At 39.7% G+C, this 21,033-nt stretch overlaps 1 protein-coding gene across 5 annotated transcripts in view; it reads left to right on the top strand.

Annotated features, from left to right (window-relative positions):
* Positions 1-21,033, top strand: part of Pkhd1 (PKHD1 ciliary IPT domain containing fibrocystin/polyductin) — a 438,845-nt gene that overhangs the window by 276,128 nt on the left and 141,684 nt on the right. The gene's annotated exons all lie outside the window — the stretch shown is intronic.

Below are 21,033 nucleotides of genomic sequence, written 5' to 3'. Positions count from 1 at the left end.
AACATTTATATTGAGCACCATGGAACTTAATTCCATTTGTGGTAAATGTGAATATCTCAAGGTTACAGTAAACAAAAGATCTGCAATGGGGAAAGAACACTTGTCTATCTGTGATTCACTAATAATGTCACGGATTTACTGAACACTAACTCTGTATCAGGTCTATTCTTTGCCTATGTTGTTAACCCTCACAAGGACCTTGTAAATAAAATAAAGCTATTGTCTTCATTTTACAGACAGAGAGACAGAAATTCATGGCAGCTGAGTAATATACAAGCTCAGAGTTGCACAATTTATAATTCAGAAGAGTGTGGATTTGAACCCAAACAATTTGATTCTAGTGCCTTATTTTTATGCGGCAGAGCTTGTTTCCTTCCCAAAAGGACAAAGAGAAAAGTAATAATAGAGTAGATATGTTGTTCATGTTATTGACAATGTCAGAGTCAGACAAAGCACTCTGGTCCCTTGGAAGCCCTTAGTGATGTGTTGTAACCGCATAGAAAGATGAATGCTAAGCCAAATGTACTGTCAAATGCAAACTTGAAATATCATCATCCCCATTATCCACCTATGTCTTCAATGGAGGATGGAACTTTTTGAATAAATAGGCTTATGAGTCATTCCTATACTACAAAGAAAAAAAATCTCTCCTTCTTCAGACTTGTCTTTGATTAATCTAGCCAGTAGATTTGCCCCAGTCTGTGGTTTTCCCATGAAGCTGACAATTTCTCTCACTCCATGCAGGAAGTTCTTCCCAAGCTTCTAGTATCTTTGGGGCTTTGATGCTGAACAAACAACAGCAGTCTCAACTATCTTGCTTGGCGTTGCAAGCTATGTTGACTGTCTGCTCTGATGCCTGGGAGCCTTTGGTGTTTTCCTTTTCCCTTCATCCCTGTGATCATCATCAGCTCAGATGACAGGCCTGAGTTCTTCAGGAAGCTGCTCGGAAACACGCAAATCTATGCTGTAGGGAAAGGAGGGCTGGGAATTCAGCTGCGGGTATAGGATATATAGAATGTATCTTTTAATACAACCAGCTGTGTTACTATGAGAAGGAAAGAGGAAGGGGTTTAAAACATCCCTAGTTATTGTTTGTTACATTTTGCATTCAAGTAAAAAGAGAGGTGAGAAAAAGGAGCCATGCATTAGGTAATGAAAACCTTGCTCTTTCCCCATTGTGTTTCCTTGCTCTTGTTCCAGCAGATGGCCTCATCGTGCCCAGCAGTTAACTCCATTTGTGTTTTTCAATGTTGGGTCTGGGACAGGAGCTTCTGTGTTGTATTTTTTTTTTTTTTGACAAATCTTCTTGATATTCTGGCCTCTGATGGGTCTTCATAATGAATCTACTTCCCTGTATATTTGCCTATGTCTGAATTCTTCACTCTTTCGTGATTGCTTTTGTTTTCCTAGTTCCCAAACTTCTTCGATTCAAGAGGGTTCACAAGTTAGATATTATCTGCTACTTGGATGAAGGACATGAGCTTAATGCTGTCAGCTGTAATTGAACAGCAAAAGCAAATCTCTGAGGTTGAAAGGTTTTGCACAGGACAACTTCAAGACTGTACAAATCTGTGAAAACTATTTCTTATCCTTTTGAACAGATTCCTAAGAAATGTGAATTATTTTATTTTCTGATAACAGCACTTGGGGTGTGTTACTGACTATGCTCTCCTATGGCTACTTTTTCACTTGGTTCTTATACCTGCTTTGTAAGTAGATCCCGTTCCTATCCATGTTTTTACAAATGAGGAATCTGGGACATGGAAATGTGAGGTCACCCACTCTGATTGTACCCAGTTAATGAGTAAAGACGGTCAGGCAGGAAACCAGCACTGGATATTCTTCTTGCTCCCTCTCCTTCTCTCTCCCCTCTCTGTCTCTCACTCATATGTCACTTATATTCATATGTATAAAGATAGTTATACATATGAATATACATACAGCACACACACATGCACATTTATACATACACATGTGCACACACACACACACGCACTCATGCGTACAAGCACGTGTGTGCGCAATCACTCACTGGGATTCAAACCCAGAGCCTTGTATGTTCTAGGCAATTACTTTACCATTAAGACCCATACCTAGCTTTCTTTTTTGCATCACCCTCTCTTTTTAAAGTTACCTTATCCACCTGCTTTGATTCATGAAAATCAGTCTACACAAAAATTTTATTTTCATATTTATTCTTCACATTTTTCCTTTAACTTGAAATAAACAAACCAATTTGATGTATGACATATTTGCTCTTGGAAAACCAGAGGGGAGTAGAGGAAGAAACTGAGCGGCGGTGGCACATGCCTTTAATCCCAGCACCCAGGAGGCAGAGACAGGCAGATCACTGTGAGTTCGAGGCCAGCCTGGGCTATAGAGCAAGTTCCAGGACAGGCACCAAAGCTACACAGAGAAGCCCTGTCTCAAAAAATGAAAAACAAACAAACAAACAAACAAACAAACAAACAAAAAACCAACAACAGAGGAACTGCTTAGATGGGAGCCTATCACAGTGACCCATTGGTAAAAATCTTTTGCCTTGTGTCTGAGTTTATGTATCACATATTTAGGCACTGAAAGTGAGTAAGCTATACTCACTCTCAGGCTGCCCCTGATTTAGCTGTGTTAATAAAACATACAATGAATAATAATAATCTCAAACTACAACAAACGCAGTGTGCTTAGATGCCAACTGTCTTCAGTGAAGAGAGGAAAAGTGGGTCTTGGAGGAAAAGATATGTGAAATGAACTGCGAAAGATGGGGTACGAATTCATAGCACAATTATAAGACGCGGGGAAAATGGGGAATTCCTCAGTGCATATAACGTGAGCCATCAAAGAGGACAAACCTGGGTTTCCTATTGGATTCCTGACATTTACCAACTGTGTAAATGACCCTCATCTATATAACATGAGGGCTAAGATTAATATATCATAATATTAAGAAGATGAAATGAAATCTCATCAGCCCACATGACCACTGCTTCAATTGTTTGTAGTAATGGAATCGGAGGTGAAGGCTGTGATTTGTGGTGTGTAGGAGTGCTCTTACCCTTCCTCGTTGCCACCTGACTGCCCCTCTTGGCCTCTGATATTAGCGACACTTTGTATTTGCTTTCCAAAGGCTTATTATTTAATTTTCACAACATCCTTGGGAGCTAAATAGGTAATAACTATTATTACAGTAAAAACCCATTTTTGCATAATACGATTTTAATGGAACTGCTGATTTTACAAAATGAAAGTGACTGGTAAAGAAGATTTAAGTGATACTTTTGAACCTCTAATATAATTTTATGGTGTTTTGTGTATTTTAATTCATTAATAAAGGAAATGTGTAGAACATTCCCATCATTATTCAAATAGAATAGCATAATTTTTCAATAAAATTCTTAGAGTAAATTGCCTATTTCCATTTTCTGGGAAATCAATTTTATGGAATGACCTCAGACCCATCCTTTTCCATAAAAACAGGGCTTTACTACCCCAGTTCCAGGCATCACTATCTACCAGTCTAAGGCACCACTGTCTTTAAAATGATGCTATTTTTCTTTAAGGTGGTCTGTCTTTATTGACATTGGGCTCCAAGAAGGCTGTAAATGTCCCCCTGTGGTATTAAAAGCAGTAAGCTGAGGAGATTGTGAAGAACTTGATCTTGTGGTTTAATCCACGATAATCTTGCTTCTTACATCTGCGTTGCTTCATCACTACTTGAAGAATTAGCTCTATCCATTCTAGATATCCTAAGTATTGAGAACAAGTTCTATCTAATCTAAGACACCAATCCCAAACCTTCCTAACGAACAGTTGATCAGTTGGCAAAGCAATTCATTTAACTTTTCACTTCATATAGTGGCCTGAACTTACTTGAGAGTGAGAGGATTTATATAGGATGCTTCCAGAATATCTTCTAGACGAGCTCTCTCAGTCTTGGTAAACACACACACACACACTACAGTGAGGTTTTAATGGAAGGAGAATGTGCCATAATTCCAAAAGATAGGATTCTACTTCAAAGTACCTGGGTACATGTCATGTACCCTCTGGAATCTTTCTCGGTGTGTATAAGATGATAGAAGTCCCAGTTTCGTTTCCTCTCTTGCTTTGAACTAGTCTTATTTGATGACATGAATGGGGGGTACTGTTTTTTCTTTTATAATGGTCCTTTTGTTTGCTCTGTTTTTCAATACTTGGGTACTTTGAATACCAGAGAGTCTCATCGAAGCCATGTGGCATTCAGACATGGCGACATTTAAGGCATTTCCTGGTTAAACTGCAAAACATTGTAAAATATTAGTGATGTAAGGCAAGATGATTATACCTAGAAGGTAATTTATGAAAGATGAGATTTCTGTAAAATGATACAATCATAAAATTGGTTTTACTTGGGATGGGGAAATGGTCAAATGGTAAGAATAGGTGGTGGTCTTAGCAGAGGAGACCTCGGTTTTGGTTTCTAGCACCCACACTTGGTGGCTCACAATTACCTACAATTCCAGGTCTAGTGAGACCCAATGCTCTCAACTCCATGGGTACTTGTGCTCACACACACACATATCCCCACACAGACATAAAGAAAGCAACCATGAATGAATGAAAGTAATTGGCTTCATTTACTTACTTTGTTTCACTAATTGAGCCTATGTCTAATTTAGGATGGATTGTATATACATAAATATTTAGTTATATGACACAATTTATAAACGAAACATTATATACATTTAATAGTGTTTTTCTAGCTGGAATAGTTCTTATCATTTTGGTCTTGATATCCTAAGTAACACTTAGGAGGTTAAAAAAAAAAAACAGTCATGATGACCACCACCCACTTCTGGTTTACTAAGAAATGGGAAACACGGGCTTTTAGGCATGAATTACCAGAGTCCTTTTTTTGATACATGGCATCAGAATGTGTGTTTCTAGTTGTGAATATTCTGTAGTTCTATCATTATCTTCTAAAATCCCCAGAAACCTAACCTTTTAAAATACACATTTTATTTTGCTCACAATTTGGTGGAGGAATATCAAACTAGAGTGTTTCCATTGAGGTTCTCGTCCGTATCACCTACTATCATGAGATGGTGTCTGGGCTGGCCATCTACAATCTCAACTTGAAGGAATGTGACCTGCCCTTATTATTGGTTAGTGCCTGGCAGCTTATCCAGGAAAACTGGCTAAGAGGACTCTGGTACTTTCCTCATAGGGTTTTTATTTGGAACTTGTTAGCTTTTCTCAGAGCATGGTTGTGGCATTCAAACACGAGTAGCCTAAGAGAGTGCCACCAGAGTAAGTGGGCGATGAAAGCTTGGGGAAACACGTGCTCCTTCCGAGCCAGTCCTCACAGCCTCAGAACATCTTGGCTTGCACATTGTGTTAGTCAGGAAAGGCCCAAAGTTCAGCTCAAATTCGTGGGAGGAGTGCTAGTCTCCATAGCTGACAGAGAAGACTAGCTAAGCGTTTACAGCTGTCTTTAATCTACCACTGTATGTGTGTTTACATGTGTGTATGTGTATGTAGCTAATTAAGAACAGATGTATCTGACTCAATTCAAAAGGTGTTTAGGGCGAGCTAAGCTTGTGTTGTCTTTCTTCTGGGGACAGATTTTTACTTAGGTTATGTTAGCCTGTATGAATCAAAAGTTCAGAGCCCTGGGAGACAGATTGGTCCAAGGATTGAATTTCCTTGTCTTTTGTGTTATCTGTAATGCTTAGTGTTATGGCCCAGGCTCCTTTCTGGTAAACGATAATCTTCAGCACTTCAAAGAAACGAGGCTTCTAAGGTAACATCCCTTATTGTGACACAGGGATGTACAGCAGTGTTTTGGCTTCTGTCTGTGCCCACAGTCCTTACACACAGCTAGGAACCTCTCCGAAGGACAGAGGACTATGGTGACATAAGCAGATAAATTAAAAAAAATATTTAGAGACCTTCATTTCAATGCAGAAAATAATGAGACAACAGCTACACTGTTTTTTTGGGGGGGGCATTATTTGGAACATGAGGATGGAAGGCATCTTGAAGGAAGGCATCTACAAGGAAACACACTTTTGTCATCAAATAGAAATAAACAAATAGAAAGATAATCTAAAACAACGGATGGAACTCTCTCTGGAAACGAAAGCTTAAGAAACCTTCTGTGACCTTCATATGTCTGCCACAGAAAAGGGAAACCTAGAGTTCAATATAAATTGTAGGTATTTCCACAGTTGTTTCCAGGAAGTTTGTTTTACGATATTGAATTACTAAAAATGTGCTGTTTAGATTTACTACCTGAAGTAACTTAAGTACAAAAATCCAATGTGATATTGAACCTTAGACAAGGGGAATTATTAGTAATTTATTTGCTTCAGTTGTTTGTATTTTTATTAGTAGTAAGTAAATACTTGTAAAGTCACATGAAATTTTATATTTATAAAATATATGACTGGCAAAAAACTTGGTGTCTATCAGGATGTTGCAAGAGTATTATAAATTGTAAAATGCTGCTAAACATGTTAATATCATCTCAAAAAAAATTTTTTTTTGGTTTTTCGAGACAGGGTTTCTCTGTGGTTTTGGAGCCTGTCCTGGAACTAGCTCTGTAGACCAGGCTGGTCTCAAACTCACAGAGATCCGCCTGCCTCTGCCTCCCGAGTGTTGGGATTAAAGGTGTGCGCCACCACCGCCCAGCTCATCTCAAATTTTTATTCCAAGGCAAAGAATAGAATTTCAGTCTCCTTGTTTTAATGCTTTTCTGTAAATTGCCTTCTAAAAATGCATGAAGTGAATTTTAGAACTTTGTTGGTTGTGCTTTAGACTTTAGTCCCTTACATAGGATTGAATTCATGAGATGAAACTCTGGAGACAAAGAATTCACATGGCTTTCCCAAGGGAAGAATACCAGTGGCCCAATTTAGCCAGCAAGTCCTATAACTTTGTGCCCTTGCTAGGTGACCAACCTAGAAGTAGAAAGAATGCCATGTTAACTTGAGATCTATTTTCTTTTTCTCTATAAAAGTGAAATTTCAATTAAAAAAAGAGAAGCTACTTTTGCTTCCTATAAATTACAAAATGAACATAAAATGTAAATAATGATAGAATAAAGTGGAGATAGATTTTTCATCCTTTCTCCAATTCCAATTTGTCATTCTCAGCTTGACTCAATCACTGGGCTAATTAGGGCTCACTTAGATGCTTCTCTTGGGATCCACACTCCTGTAGGCCCTGACACTCTTTATGGCTTGCTAACTTGCTGGAACTAATGAGAGTTTTCTCTAATCGAGTAGTTTTTCCAAACCCTTTATATTCTCATTCACCTGAGAAACGTTCTCACTGTGGAAGTCCATTAATATCAGTATCATAAACTGCAGAGGAGGGGGCATACTTGCCCATGGTGCACAGATTTGGGTGAGGTGAGTGTTAGGATTTGGTGAGCATAAGGTAAGAGACCCTTGTTTGTTTTGACTTTTAACATCCTCTAGAAAACTCCCTGGTTTTAGTACTTCTTTTTATCCTATTACAGTCTCTTAGAAGTCAGGAGCTACTGAACACCTTGTGGGTTAGAGGAGAGGAACATAATAAGTGAATCTAGATGAGTACTCATGATGCATTTCTCTTTCAGATTAATGTCGTTCTGTGGTTGCCAAGACAACGTTTTTCCTCCTGCACAAACTCTGAAAATGTAAACTTTCATGTGAAGTTTACAGCTACTTCTTTTGTTAATGGTATCTGATGTGTGTATTGCGAGCATGTGTGTGTGTGTGTGTGTGTGTGTGTGTGTGTATACATACTCCATGGTACAGTTGCTGACGTGGGAGTTTAACCTTAGGTGTGGTGCCTACCATCTTGTTTAAGACTGGCTTTCTTGTTTGAGTATGCCAGGCTAGCTGGCCCAAGAGCTTCCAGTGATTCTCTTGTCTTCCTCACATGTTGTTCTAGGAGTCCTAAGGTTATAAATGTATACTAACAATTTCTGTGTGTGTTCTGGAGATCCAAATTCTGGGTCAGACACTGGGGTAGTAAGCTGTTTACCCACGTCTCCTGGACCTACAGCTACTTCTAAAAGAAACTACCCATTAAGATTTTAAAGTAAACATTGGTCCTATATGAGAAATTACCTGAATTACGATGGCCATTGGGCATACCTTGGACAGAATATCTAGATTAGATTTGCTTATGGCCACACCTGTGAGTGATTTTCTATATTTTATATAAATTACAAGACTCACCGAAAGTGAGGATGGTACTATACTGTAAATGGGAGTCCTGGACCAAATAAAAGGAGAAAACAAATGAGCTGTAACCTTCATTGATCTCTATTTCCCGACCATAAATACAGTGTAATAAAATGGTCTCCTGCCTCAGTGACCATACATGCCTTCCCTGCCTGTTGCTATGTTGTCCCTGTTATGAGGAAATGATCCCTTTGAGTGATACAAAAGAATAAACTCTTTCTCCTTTAAGTGACTTTTGACAAATATTTGTTACAACAACGAGAAAGGTAGCTAACATGTAGTAGGAAGTCTCTGGTTTGTTCTCAGATGTGCAGCCCTGAAGTAACCACACAGAAACTGTATTAATTAAATTACTGCTTGGCCTATTAGCTCTAGCTTCTTATTGGCTAACTCTTAAATCTTAATTTATTTAACCCATTCTATTAATCTGTGTATCGTCACTTGGCTGTGGCTTCCCGGGGGAAAGTCCCATCTGACATTTGTCTCTGGTGGGGTTACATGGATTCTCTTTGACTTTTCCTTCTTTCTCCCAGCATTCAGTTTAGTTTTCCCCATCTACCTCTATTTTGCCCTGTGCAGGCCCAAGACAGTTCTTTTATTACCCATGGTATTCACAGCATACAGAGGGGCATCTCATATCACTAACACACTGGGGAAGGGACAGATTTATCAAGGAACCTGATAATTTTCTTTCTATATCAATGCAAAATCTTGTGTGTAAATGCCCAGATGGTAATAGTAGTTATGGAGCTGGAAGCCCAGCTGAAAGTTCACTGGGAATGTTGGTTTAGGTCTGATGATCCTGAAAGAAGAAAGCCTTGAGAATACAATAAACGTTGGAACATGGGAGCTGCTTCTTATAGGTGTGAGGAGGAAGAAGAGGACATCTTGGATGAAGTTACTATTTGTGTGGCAAGAAAAGTTATCAGAAAAAGCAGTTGTTGAATGAGAGGTTTAACACTTCAAGGAGCAAGTAAAGATCATTTAATGCCGTTAGCAACAAACCAAGATGTTCTAAAACTTGAGAGTAAGTCATGTTATTCTTGGTAGCTCTTACAAATCATTCACACAATTGATGCAACATTTCTTGTTTGTCTTACAGTTTTGCATTAAAACTAAAAGCTGTTGCTTCCTTGTGAAACTGTGGACTTTCAGTGTGGCAAGTTGCTGTGGCTTGCTCTCTGATTATAATGCCAGCATAGACTTCTTTTCAGGAGGCTGCTGTGATAGGTACAGTCTAGTTGACTAGCCAATGTATGCAGGTATCAGTTTATTGGGAAGGTAGAGTCAGCTATGTCCTGCAAGACATTATGGTCATTTTCTAAAGGGCTATAGTCTTATGAAAATTATACAACATTTAGAGAGTGTGACTACCTCTTGCAGAAGTGAACTCATATTATTTAAAACAGACAGTCTTAGTAATTCAGAACATTGATGGGTTCTTTTCAGCTGTAAGGACTGAGCGCAGCATCCAATGAAATTGAAATTAATTCAGGAGCATTATATTATAAATAAATCCCTTAAAAATCATTATAAAAATAAGTGACTATCAACCCTAGTTTTCCCCAGGACTGAAGGGTTTACTGGGGTTCAGGGCCTTAGTGATAAAATCTAGAAAAATATGAAGTCAAGGAATGCATAATGTCATCCTAACGAGAAGCCATCACCTTTTAGCTTATCCTATCCTGGATTCTTTGTATTACAACCCACTTGCTAACTTTTCCTCTTGATATACACATATACCCACTTTACTTAGTTTTATTCCACAGAGACCTCTGTTTTATGGAATTAATATTCTCTGAGGAGATGCTGGCATTTCTTGCAAGGGAAGGGGACCTGAGTGATTACATATGTACTTCCCTGCTGGCTAGTGCAGGAGTGTGAGCCAAACAGCGAACAGTGCCCATGGAGGTTTGTAATGTAGAGCAGGGCTTTATTTGCTTGCTCTAATTGAATTACTCTTTTGCTCTTTTCTTTATGGTCTGTTTTCCATGCAGATATTTTTGGAATGCAGAATTAAATAATTCATGATTTCCTTATTATTGGCTTAGGTATAGTTGCCATTTCTTGAGTTGATTATACCCCCTTGAGGGGACTTCTGGATTCTCCTCCTAGGCAGCATTTAACTATAAGAATTTGGTCAAATAACTAGGCATCTTAGGTGGAGAGGCCAGCAGGGACAGAAATTTAGGTGGCTCTTTGTTGAATCTTGGACTGCCACACTGCCATTGTGCCCGGGGTTTCTTAATGTCTTTTGTGGCCTCAATCCCTTCAACAATCTAGTGAAGAATTGTCTTTCTCAGGATAATGGTATGATACATAATCAACCTGTTAGAATTATAAAAGAAAACAGTTTTATGGATATAGTTATGAAAATGTTTTAAACAAATTTTGTGATGTAATCATTCTCTTTTTAAAATTAATAGTAATGTCTCATGTAGGGTCTAATAACTATCATCATTTCAATGTTGTTATTGCTAATATTTTCCATAAAAGTCTGCCATTAATTCTGTCCCTTCGTTTGGTGGTATGTTGTTCCTTCCTCAGTGGGGCTCATTCCTCTCCTCTTGAATCTTCACTTTAATGATGTGCTAGACAGGATGTACAGTTAAGTTCTTGGAGTTCACTGGCTGTGTAGCAAGAATTCTTGCATTAATAACCATGTGCCTCACTTGCCATTGGGATTTTTCCTTATGTAACTCAGTTCACAGGGAATGACAAACTATGGGAATCACAAACCACATACAGAGTCTGTGCTTGTCCCACCAGTTGAAAGTCTTTGTAAACTCCAGCCACCAACCAACATCAATTTCTAGAATTCCTGTAAAGGTTAGACAGATCTGAAAGTCCCTGCGATCCTGGCACTCTAAAGACAGAGACAAGGGTTTCCTTCACAAGCTAGCTCATTGAGAAATATTACCTCAAATAAATAAAAGTGGAGATGGGAAGTGACAAGGCTGAGCACTGGGCAGAGAGAGGAATATAAGGTGGGAGGAGACAGGAACTCAGGATTCAGTCTGTGGACTTGTAGAGACAGGATACCCCTTTCAGACTGAGGATTTCATATAAGTAAGAACTTTAGTGGCTGGCTCTTTGCTTCTCTGATCTTTCTGCTTTCGTCCCCTAATATCTGACTCCGGGTTTTTATTATTAAGACCAATTAGAATTCATGGTACAGCAGTCCTTTAATCCCCTAAGAAAACAAACAAACAAACAAACAAAATAATCCCCCCCCCCAAGCAAATCTGTGTCAGAGATCTCAGAAGTCTGGTAATGTGAAGATACCTTGCTCAGCATAGGGTGACTTGGGTGCCATGACCTCCCTTCACCTCTCAGGGGAAATGCCTTGCCTCTATCCCCCCAACCCACTCAGGTTATTTTTCTGATACTAGAAAGAGGATCAAGGGCTTGATGATGACTAATTTCATCCTTGCTCCTCACACTGATGCTGGGAGCTGATGGGAGGAAGCGTCTTCTGTCTAGACAGAGTAGATGGCCTTCAATCCTTACTGGCTACATAGCTCATGACATATTCATGGGTACATTACCCCTGGTTACTTTTCTCATCTCTGCCTTTCTGTACTTGTTGATCCGCTCTATTTACAAAATTGAAAGCATGCTGGCAGGGGCACACAGAAAATATAGGGTAAGTCCTTCTGTTTGAGCCATGTGTTTAACATGGTGGGCACGAGCTCAGATATGAAAGAAACCATGGGAAGAGCAGGGCATGTTGAAATGTTTGTTTTCACTCATAGTATCTCATCCTTTGAAAACCTGTTTGTTCCAGTTTGCCTTCTATTGCTGCGACAAATGGTATCACCAAAAGCCTGGGGAAAAAAAAGGGTTTATTTCAGATTACACTTTCAGGTGAGGGCAGGAACTTGATGCAGGAGCTCGAAAAAGTGCTGCTTACTGGCTTTCCCTCTGACTTGTTCTGCTAGCTTCCTTGTACACCTACCCACCTGCTTTGAGACCATGCTGCCACAGTGGGCTGGGCCCTCACACATCAATCATCTCTCACAGATATGGCCATAGACTGACCTGATGGAGCCAGTGGATGTTGTTTAAAATTGGCATTAAAGACTAACTAGAACACTATTTGTATATATTTTATTACATAGCCAGTGTTTTGTTTTTTTATAGGATTATTGTGATATGTATATGTATTTATCGGTGTATCACTGCATCAAGAAATAAAATAATATTTGATAACATATACTTAAAATTTTATTTTTCCAGTAAAAGTGTATTTAGCATTTGTTTGAGTTTGACAAAACATATGCATATTTCAAATATGATATACATAGCTTTGGTTTTCATTTATTGAGCAGTCAATCTATGGATCCATGAGTGGACCAGAAATCACTTTAGAGCCCATACAGGTCACAAATTTGAGGCCCTCTTCCTGCTCAATCTGAGTATTCGGATTTTAGACAACACCATTTGCTTAAACCTGCTTCCCTCTCTTCCTTCATCTCTCTTTTCCTGGTGCTCCACTCTTATTTTTTAACATCGAACTACTGGAATATACCTTTGAATTTCAGTTCATTTAGTCCTCCTCTGCCTGTGTTCCTACAATACTCTGGCCATCTTCCTATAGTAAACCACTATTCTGTAATAATTTCTTGCTTTTATATTACCTGGAGGTCACAGAGGGATATTCCTCATTTTTTTTATTTGTCTACCAGGTAGAATATAAGGTTTGTCATGGCGTAGATGATCAGAAAGCAGGATGTGTTAAAACAAGAAATTGAGAACGATGGGTATGCAGAATCCCATTGGCTCTTCTTAATGTGTTTCCAGTGATCTGGGGCCACATGAACAGGAATATACCACACAGAGAACTTTCGTCAACAGGAATGGAGGCCTTTGCAAGGACATTGGCAGTGCTGGCTTGGGACTCCTGCTGTTGGACCTGATCTGAAACTCATTCAGCACAGTATTTATTCAGAATTCCTGGGTCAGACACTCCCTCTGTGAGAAGCCTTTTCCCCTGGGGAAGAAGATGCAGCATGCCAGAGAGGGAGGGGTCCTTTCTTAATAGAGTTCTGGCTCAGTTAATCTCAGTAGGTGCCTCAGTAGCTTTTCCTTCACCCTTGGCAAGCCTGTGGCCTCTCACTCAAGCTCCTTTTGGTTTGTCTGTTTCCTCCTCCCTTCACCTCCCACCTGGGCGGTTGATGGCTCCCCTGTGGCTCAAAACCCTAGGGCCTCTTGGGCCTGGTGTTCTTTGCCAATCAGGAGTTTAGAGCTCACTGGGGATTCACAGCCTCCCCTGCCTGCAAGCCTCCTGTGGCTCAGCATCCAGGATTTGACACCCCTCCTGTGGTTTCAGTAAGGGAGCAGCTTGTGCATCTGTTCGCTGGGAAATGGTCTCAGAGGGTTACCTTCTCTCATTTGCATAGCGTGGATGCACCTGTTTCTGTCAGGTTCTTTTTTTTTTTTCTTAGTGAAATAATAAGAAAAGCTTGGAACAGCGACAACCCTGGTGCCAGCTGGACAGGATGGCATTCGCCAACAAGAGAGGGCCCGAGTTGTGCTATCCGAGCTTAAATACCAGTATCGCTGAAGAAATCAGCTGTGACCGAGGGGCTGCAGATGGCCTGACATTCTTTGAGTCTCCTAGTTGATGTATTTGGTGTGTGCTCAATGAGATCTTGCCAGCTTGAAGGGTTCAAATACTGTCTGAATCTTTTAAAAGTGATCTTATTCATCAGAAAGTGTCCCTCAAGGGGAGGCTATAGGCAGAGAAAGCTAGAAGGTGTTTCCTAAAACACAGAAAGGAAATAGTTAAAAGACTTTAAACTGCTAAAGAGGGCTTTTGCTTTTTTTTTAATATGAGGAAAGCAGCAGTTTGCATGGAAATCACAGGTTTTATACATTAAGTATGGTTATGAGTCGTTTCCCCTAAAGCTGCGTAAGAAATGTGGCCAGCCCCCCACACCCCAAGGAAAAGGCCCAGGACTAAAGACTTACATGGCTCCCTGCCAAGGGCTTTCAGGTAACAAAGGGAAGGCAGAGACGGATTGTCTTCCAGAAAATTAGGATTTGATTGATAACATATATTTTGGTACTTCATGTTTAGTCCAAGCCTCATCAGGAAAATAAAATTAGCCGTTTTTATAGACTGGATTATCCTAGTATCTTCTGTTTCCCCTTTAATGTCCCCATCACTCATCTCAGGCAAACGCAAACCACAGTTCTTATTAATGAGGATTGTGGCAGTCATTTTCCATTGCTGTAAAAAAAAAATGGCCAAGAAAAGGAAGAAACATTTATGTTGGCTCGTAATTCTAGAGGCTTTAGTCCGTGGTTGACTGTCTCAGTTGCTGTGAACCAGAACCACAGAAAGTGAGGCAATGGAGTAACATCACAGGAGGAGGGAAGGGTGGGGTAGCCTGCTCACCTGGTGGTGACATCACAGGGGGAGGGAGTGGTGGGGTAGCCTGCTCACTTGGTGGTGACATCACAGGGGGAGGGAAGGTGGGATAGCCTGCTCACCTGGTGGTGACATCACAGGAGGAGGGAGTGGTGGGGTAGCCTGCTCACCTGGTGGTGACATCACAGGAGGAGGGAAGGGTGGGGTAGCCTGATCACTTGGTGGTGGTCTAGAGCAGAGAGAATGGAAGGGGTGCAGACACAGTATCCCTTTTAAGGGCTTTCTCCAACTACGTCCCACCTCTTCATATCCCTTTTAGCTGTTAGTTTGTCATCTTTAACATGTATCTGAACCAAATTAGACATTCTTAAAATGTGTAGTCTAAATGTTTACCAGGTCAGTAAGTGGTGCTAAGGCAGGGACTACACTGTTGAAATACCTCAATACAAAGTACCCGACTCTGAGTAATTTCTTAGGTTCCCACAGCAGGAGAATGGCTGGTTGGGATTTGAGTGCTGGCCTGTACTCATTGCTACATTCCTTTGTTATCTCAGCCTGTTCTGCTCGTTTCTGTGAGCCTGAATAAAAGATTAGCATGTTCGTTCCTTGTGTCATTCATCAAATTCTCTATTAATATTGGAAATTCTTACCAGACTTCTATAAACTTATTTAAAAATAACACATTAGAATTTCCTTTGAAAAATAAATCTACATAGAGATATAGAAATATCTAATAACACTTTAGTCTCCTCTTTACAAGTTTTTCAACTTCTTATCTTTGTGTACATGTATGTGCGTGTGTGTGTGTGTGTGTGTGCCCACGTGTGTGTGGGTGAATGTGCATGTCACTGTGTCATGTCTATGTGGAGGTCAGTTAACAGCTTGCAGTAATTGGTCCTTTTCTTCAACCATATGGGTTCTGGGATGGAGCTCAGGTGGTCAGGCTTGGCAACAAACACCTTTACCCAATTGAGCCATATCTTCTTCCCAGTTTTTAAAGATATGCTCAAGTATAATCAGGTAAGATTCCTTGAAGGAAAACAAAGATAGTTCCTCATACACATTTCTGGTTAATTTATGCAAGTTAATAAGTATGATACCCCACAGAAACAAAATAAAAGACAATAGATGCAGAAAAGACATTTCATCAAACTCCAACCTTTTTGTGAGAAAAGGAAACCTCTCTGAATAAATAGGTTTAAAGACTAGCATACTTCACCCTACTGAAAGCAACTATGACATACACCAGCTAACATTATCATGGATAAGGGAAAACTAAAGTGTCCTGAAACTCGGAACTAACAGGAGCAATCATTTCTTCTACTCTACTCTTATCTGACATCCTGTTGGATATCCTAGCCAGAACAACCAGGCAAGAGGAAGTTTTGAAGGGCACCCAAAGTGAAGAAGATAAAGTCAAATTATCACTGTCTTTAGATGGCATGATCTTACACATAAAAACGGCATATAAGGGCCCCTAAAACTAGTTAAAGCTAATGACAATGTAGCAACATTGTAGGATTTATATGTTTATTTATAACAAATGGAAATGTAACCAGTTTCAACTCTTAGTTTCATTCTCATCTTCAGAAAAATGTTAGTATTAGCTGGGCGACGGTGGCGCACGCCTTTAATCCCAGCACTCGGGAGGCAGAGGCTGGCTGATCTCTGTGAGTTCGAGACCAGCCTGGTCTACAGAGCTAGTTCCAGGACAGGCTCCAAAACCACAGAGAAACCCTGTCTCGAAAAACCAAAAAAAAAAAAAAAAAAGTATTAATTAATTACTGTGTGTGTGTGTGTGTGTGTGTGTTTGTGTGTGTATGTGTAGGAAGTGAATGCATATGCCACTGTGTGTTTAGGTCTGAGAACAACTTGTGGAAGTTGTCTCTCTTCTTACATATGTGCCCTGGAAATGAAGCTTAGCTCACCAGATTTGGAAGCAAACACCTTCACCCTCTCACTCACCTTTCCACTTTAAAGCGTTAAAAATAGGCAGCACGTGTTTCTCGTTCCAAGGCACAAAGGAATATTCCTTGCAGTTTCCCATTAGGTTTTGTTTTTTTGTCCTATCCCTTCGTTTACTTCCTGTAAGTGACAATGCTGCTTGCTCTTTGGGTGTCCTACCACAGATCCTATGCTATCTACACAAAACATTTACATCTAATTATATACACATATTTTCATTAGTTTCTACTTTTTCATAGATAGCACATATCAAATGATTACCCTTGCTTACAAAGAGACATTTTATGACTATTCCTTATTACTACATAAAATACTATTATCACCTTTTAAATTTTAAACTTTTTATTCATTTTATATACCAATCACAGTTCCCGCTTTATCCCCTTCCTTCCTCCAGCCCACCCCAACTCCTGTAGGGGAAGCCCAGACAATCATCCTGTTTGTGGGACATGTTCTCTGGCTGGGCTTCCCCTTCACACTCCCCTACATCTTCTGGGCCTTAACATAGGACTTCACAGTGTTCTCTTATTATCATGATTATTCTGATGATTTCATCAGGGAGTATGCTAATATGCCTTCAAATCTACTTCTTCCAAAGTAAAAATCACCTAATCAGTAGCATCCAAAGAATTTCTTCCCATGTCAGGTACGTACTTACAGTCCCAATAGTCAGGTGATGTAACCCTGAGATAAACTAAAAGACTCTATGTCAAAAGTAAAGAAAAAAGTTACTCTCTTAGTGCAGTGGGGGCATTTGAACGGCGCTTGTAATTGTTTAAGATTTGGTGATATTGCCATATGGATGAACAATATTCACCAAAGATAATGCTTTCCCTTACATTCCTGACCTGGAGAGTATCATATGCCCTGCATTGAAAAGAGGGATTTCACAAAGGGAGAATTCCAGTCCCTGTCTCAGTCACACACAGAAACTTCAAGAACTGGGATTTTGGCTGAACTTGTAGAATCTGGATAGTTTTATCAAAATGCTTGGAATTATGAATAAAGATTCTAGTGAACCTCATGATCTCTGAGAAAAAATTTGAATTTAAAGAGGAAGGGTTTTGTTTTGAAAACCCAAGTAAACTCTTTTCTTTAGATTCACATAATTTACTGAAATCCACAGGCAGACAGATAGAAGCAAAAAGACTCTAGAACATTATAAATATTACAGATATTCAGAACGATAACAACCTCCACAGAAGTTATTTGCACATTTTTGTATAATAAAATCATTTTATAAATTTATGAGTATTACATATAAATTGTTCTTGCTTAGCAATTAAATAATTTGCAATAGCATATTGAAGGGTATGAGCCAATATTTGTCAGGATAATATTTTAAGCCTTCTCAAACAATAAATATATATTCACCAAACAGTGTTCATAAAATTTAAGAGCAAAATAGACTCTAAACGTTAACATCTTTAAGGAACATAGTAATGGTTTGGGGTTTTCCTCCAGTTAGAAAAATACATTAACAGCATGAGAACAAACAATCAACAGCAATGAAGAAAAATGAAGAACCTTATACTTTCTGAATATATTTCCCTCTCTGTTTTAAGTGGAAACTAAACATGGGGCCTTTGATTCCAACTCATGGGGGAAAAAAACACTGGATAGAGAACATTCGCTGTACAGACATTTGCTCCAAGTGCTTCATTCATAAGCAAATGAGTTTGTAGGTTTCTACACTCTTTCTTCAAGGTTAAGCTGTGAACATACATGAACTCATTAGAAGTCAGTCTCACAGGGCTGTGGTGGCACATGCCTTTAATCCCAGCACTCCAGAGGCAGAGGCAGGCGGATCTCTGTGAGTTCAAGACCAGCCTGATCTAGAAGATCTAGTTCCAATACAGTCTCCAAAGCTACACAGAGAAACCCTGTCTTGAAAAACAAAACAAAAAAGAAGCCAGTCTCATTGTTTTCCTTAGGGAAACAAAAATCAAACGAAATTTACATGGGAATATGTTTGATGCCTAGTCTGGTTCTTACAAACTGTAGCCTGTAAAAATATATTAATTAGAGCAGGTGAGGCACACCAGCTTTTTCCTTCCCACAAAATACATGTTTTTAGTCACATATGCACTGTTCGGTTTGGAGAGAGAACTTTATCCCCAAGCCTCATGTTAGCCTATACTCTTCCACAATGATCTGAAGAAATAGAACTATGTGACTAAAGCCAAACTTGTAGCTTAACAGCTAATCTCAAATTTACTAAATTGTATAATTATTTGTAGTATTCCAAGGTTTGATTTCTTTTGTTTTTATTATATGTGACCTATTGGTCGAAGCAGAGGTGTTTGGTCTATGTTTGAAATTCCAACTTTAAGTCAGCCTATCTGAAGGTTTTGAGGCTTTGTGGAGGAGAGCAGCAGTCTCAGCTATGGTTTCTGTTGCTGTGATAAAATACCAGGATCAAAAGCCACTTGGGAGGAAAGAGTTTATTTCATCTGAGAGCTTGTAGTCTAAAATCTAGGGAAGTCAAGGCAGGAACTCAAAACAAGGCCATGGAGGAACACTGGTCCTCAGAGCTTGCTTAGCTTCTTCCTTCCTTCCTTCCTTCCTTCCTTCCTTCCTTCCTTCCTTCCTTCCTTCCTTCCTTCCTTGCCTCCTTCTTACCTCCCTCCCCGTCTCTATCTCTTTCTTTTTAATAGCACCAAGGACCACCAACCCAGAAGTGACACCACTTACCACTGTGAACTGAACCTTCCCACACCAATCATTAATCAAAAAAATGCACCACAGGCCAATCTTGTGCAAGCATTTACTCAGTTGAGGTTCCCTCTTGCAAAACGACTTCCAGCTCGTGTGAATTTGACATAAAACTAGCCAGCACAGGAGCACAGCACGTGCCCTGCATTAAAACAGTAAGGCCAGATGAGAGGAGGAAAGGTTTTTCATTTTCTTTTATTATTATGAAAACAGCAGCACTCCTTGGCATTTTCCGTTCAGAATTTGGAGTTCAGAGGATTGATCTGATACTGTAGGTAATTTTACTTAAAAACCCTCCTATTACACAGATTCACAATATTTTTTGTTTTTGTAGAACAGATGGTATAGACTAGAGGAAGAGACAAACATTGTATGTTAAACATTTTATTGATCAATTAAAATATCATAATTTAAAGTGTTGATTCTGCTGTGGGAATTATGCATGTCTGTAAAGGACTGGGGAAGACATTTAGAGTATATGTGCGATGGGAATGTAGTGTGTGGTTTAAACGAGGAAGGCTATTACCTCCCCTTCCCAATCTCCCTCCTTGCTGTCTCTATCTCTGTCTGTCTTTCTATCTCTATCTCTGCCTCTCTGTATCAGTCTCTCTCTCTCTCTCTCTCTCTCTCTCTCTCTCTCTCTCTCTCTCTCTCTCTCTCTCTCTCTCTCTCTCTCTCTCTCTCTCTCTCTCTCTCTCTCTCTCTCTCTCTCTCTCTCTCTCTCTCTCTCTCTCTCTCTCTCACACACACACACACACACACACACATCAGGAAGGCAGATGGTTTTCTGTCAAGTTGTGAGGAACCTGGCTTTCTTTCTTGAGTCATGCCTTCAGGCCCTTTGCAAACTGCTTCTTTTGCCTATTTTTAAGACCAGTTTGAAAAAAAGATGATAGTCAGGGGGTGGAATAAAGAAAGCACCTGTGTGGTTTTGATTTTTTTTTTTTTGCAAGCACTAAAGCTTGCAGAACAGAGTATTGTTCTAGGGAGAATGGATACTTATTGTCAAACACAGTCCTGTTCAGTTTTTCTGTGGGGAGGGTTCTCGTGAGTACCCGGGACCAATGTTCCAGTAATGTGTCTCCTTGACACCATTTTTCAGTCATAGTAACCTTTTTTCCTGGTGAATTATTTATGTGTGAAAGCTCCACTATTCTTGGAGCATTGTTCTGGGCCATATTTATAAGTTATGTTAATATCCCGTAAAGTTACACAAGGCCACAAAAGATAGGAAGTACCACGAATAACCACAGCATATTAACTTCATTCTGATCTAAAAGTACTTTTCTTTTTAAAAAGAAGGATAGCTCGTTTACTTGGGAATCTCAATGTCATTATAATTGACTTTTCATTTGGTTAAGGTGTTTATAGGAAAATGTTGCAGCTGAGTCTGGATCGAGAAACAAATACATTATATATGGAAGGTGCAGGGAAATGACAATCTACAAATGGTCCTTGTGTGCTCTGCTGTGCCTTGCATGTTCTTGCTCTTCCGCAGAAGCCTCATTTATGTCCGCTGTTGGTGCAGCCTTCCTCCCTGACAATGGAGAGTTGTAGTGGAACTGTCTTCTCCTCCTCAATTATGGGCCTGATATACTGCCTACCATAAAAACAGTGGTGCTGTCTCCCCTAAATCATGCCTGTGCATATGACCCCATCATTGTTCCTAAGATCTGTGCCCTTTGCCCCTGATCTCATTTCTGCAGGATTGAGACAAGTGTCAGACCCTTGGAATGCTAACCAAATAGTGACCTTGATTCT

The sequence above is a fragment of the Alexandromys fortis genome, unplaced genomic scaffold (assembly GCF_014885135.2).
Source record: "Alexandromys fortis isolate MF-2015 unplaced genomic scaffold, M_Fortis_MF-2015_v1.1 scaffold_207, whole genome shotgun sequence".
NCBI classification, from domain to species: Eukaryota; Metazoa; Chordata; class Mammalia; order Rodentia; family Cricetidae; genus Alexandromys; species Alexandromys fortis.
This window is presented reverse-complemented; position numbering and strand designations above follow the sequence as displayed.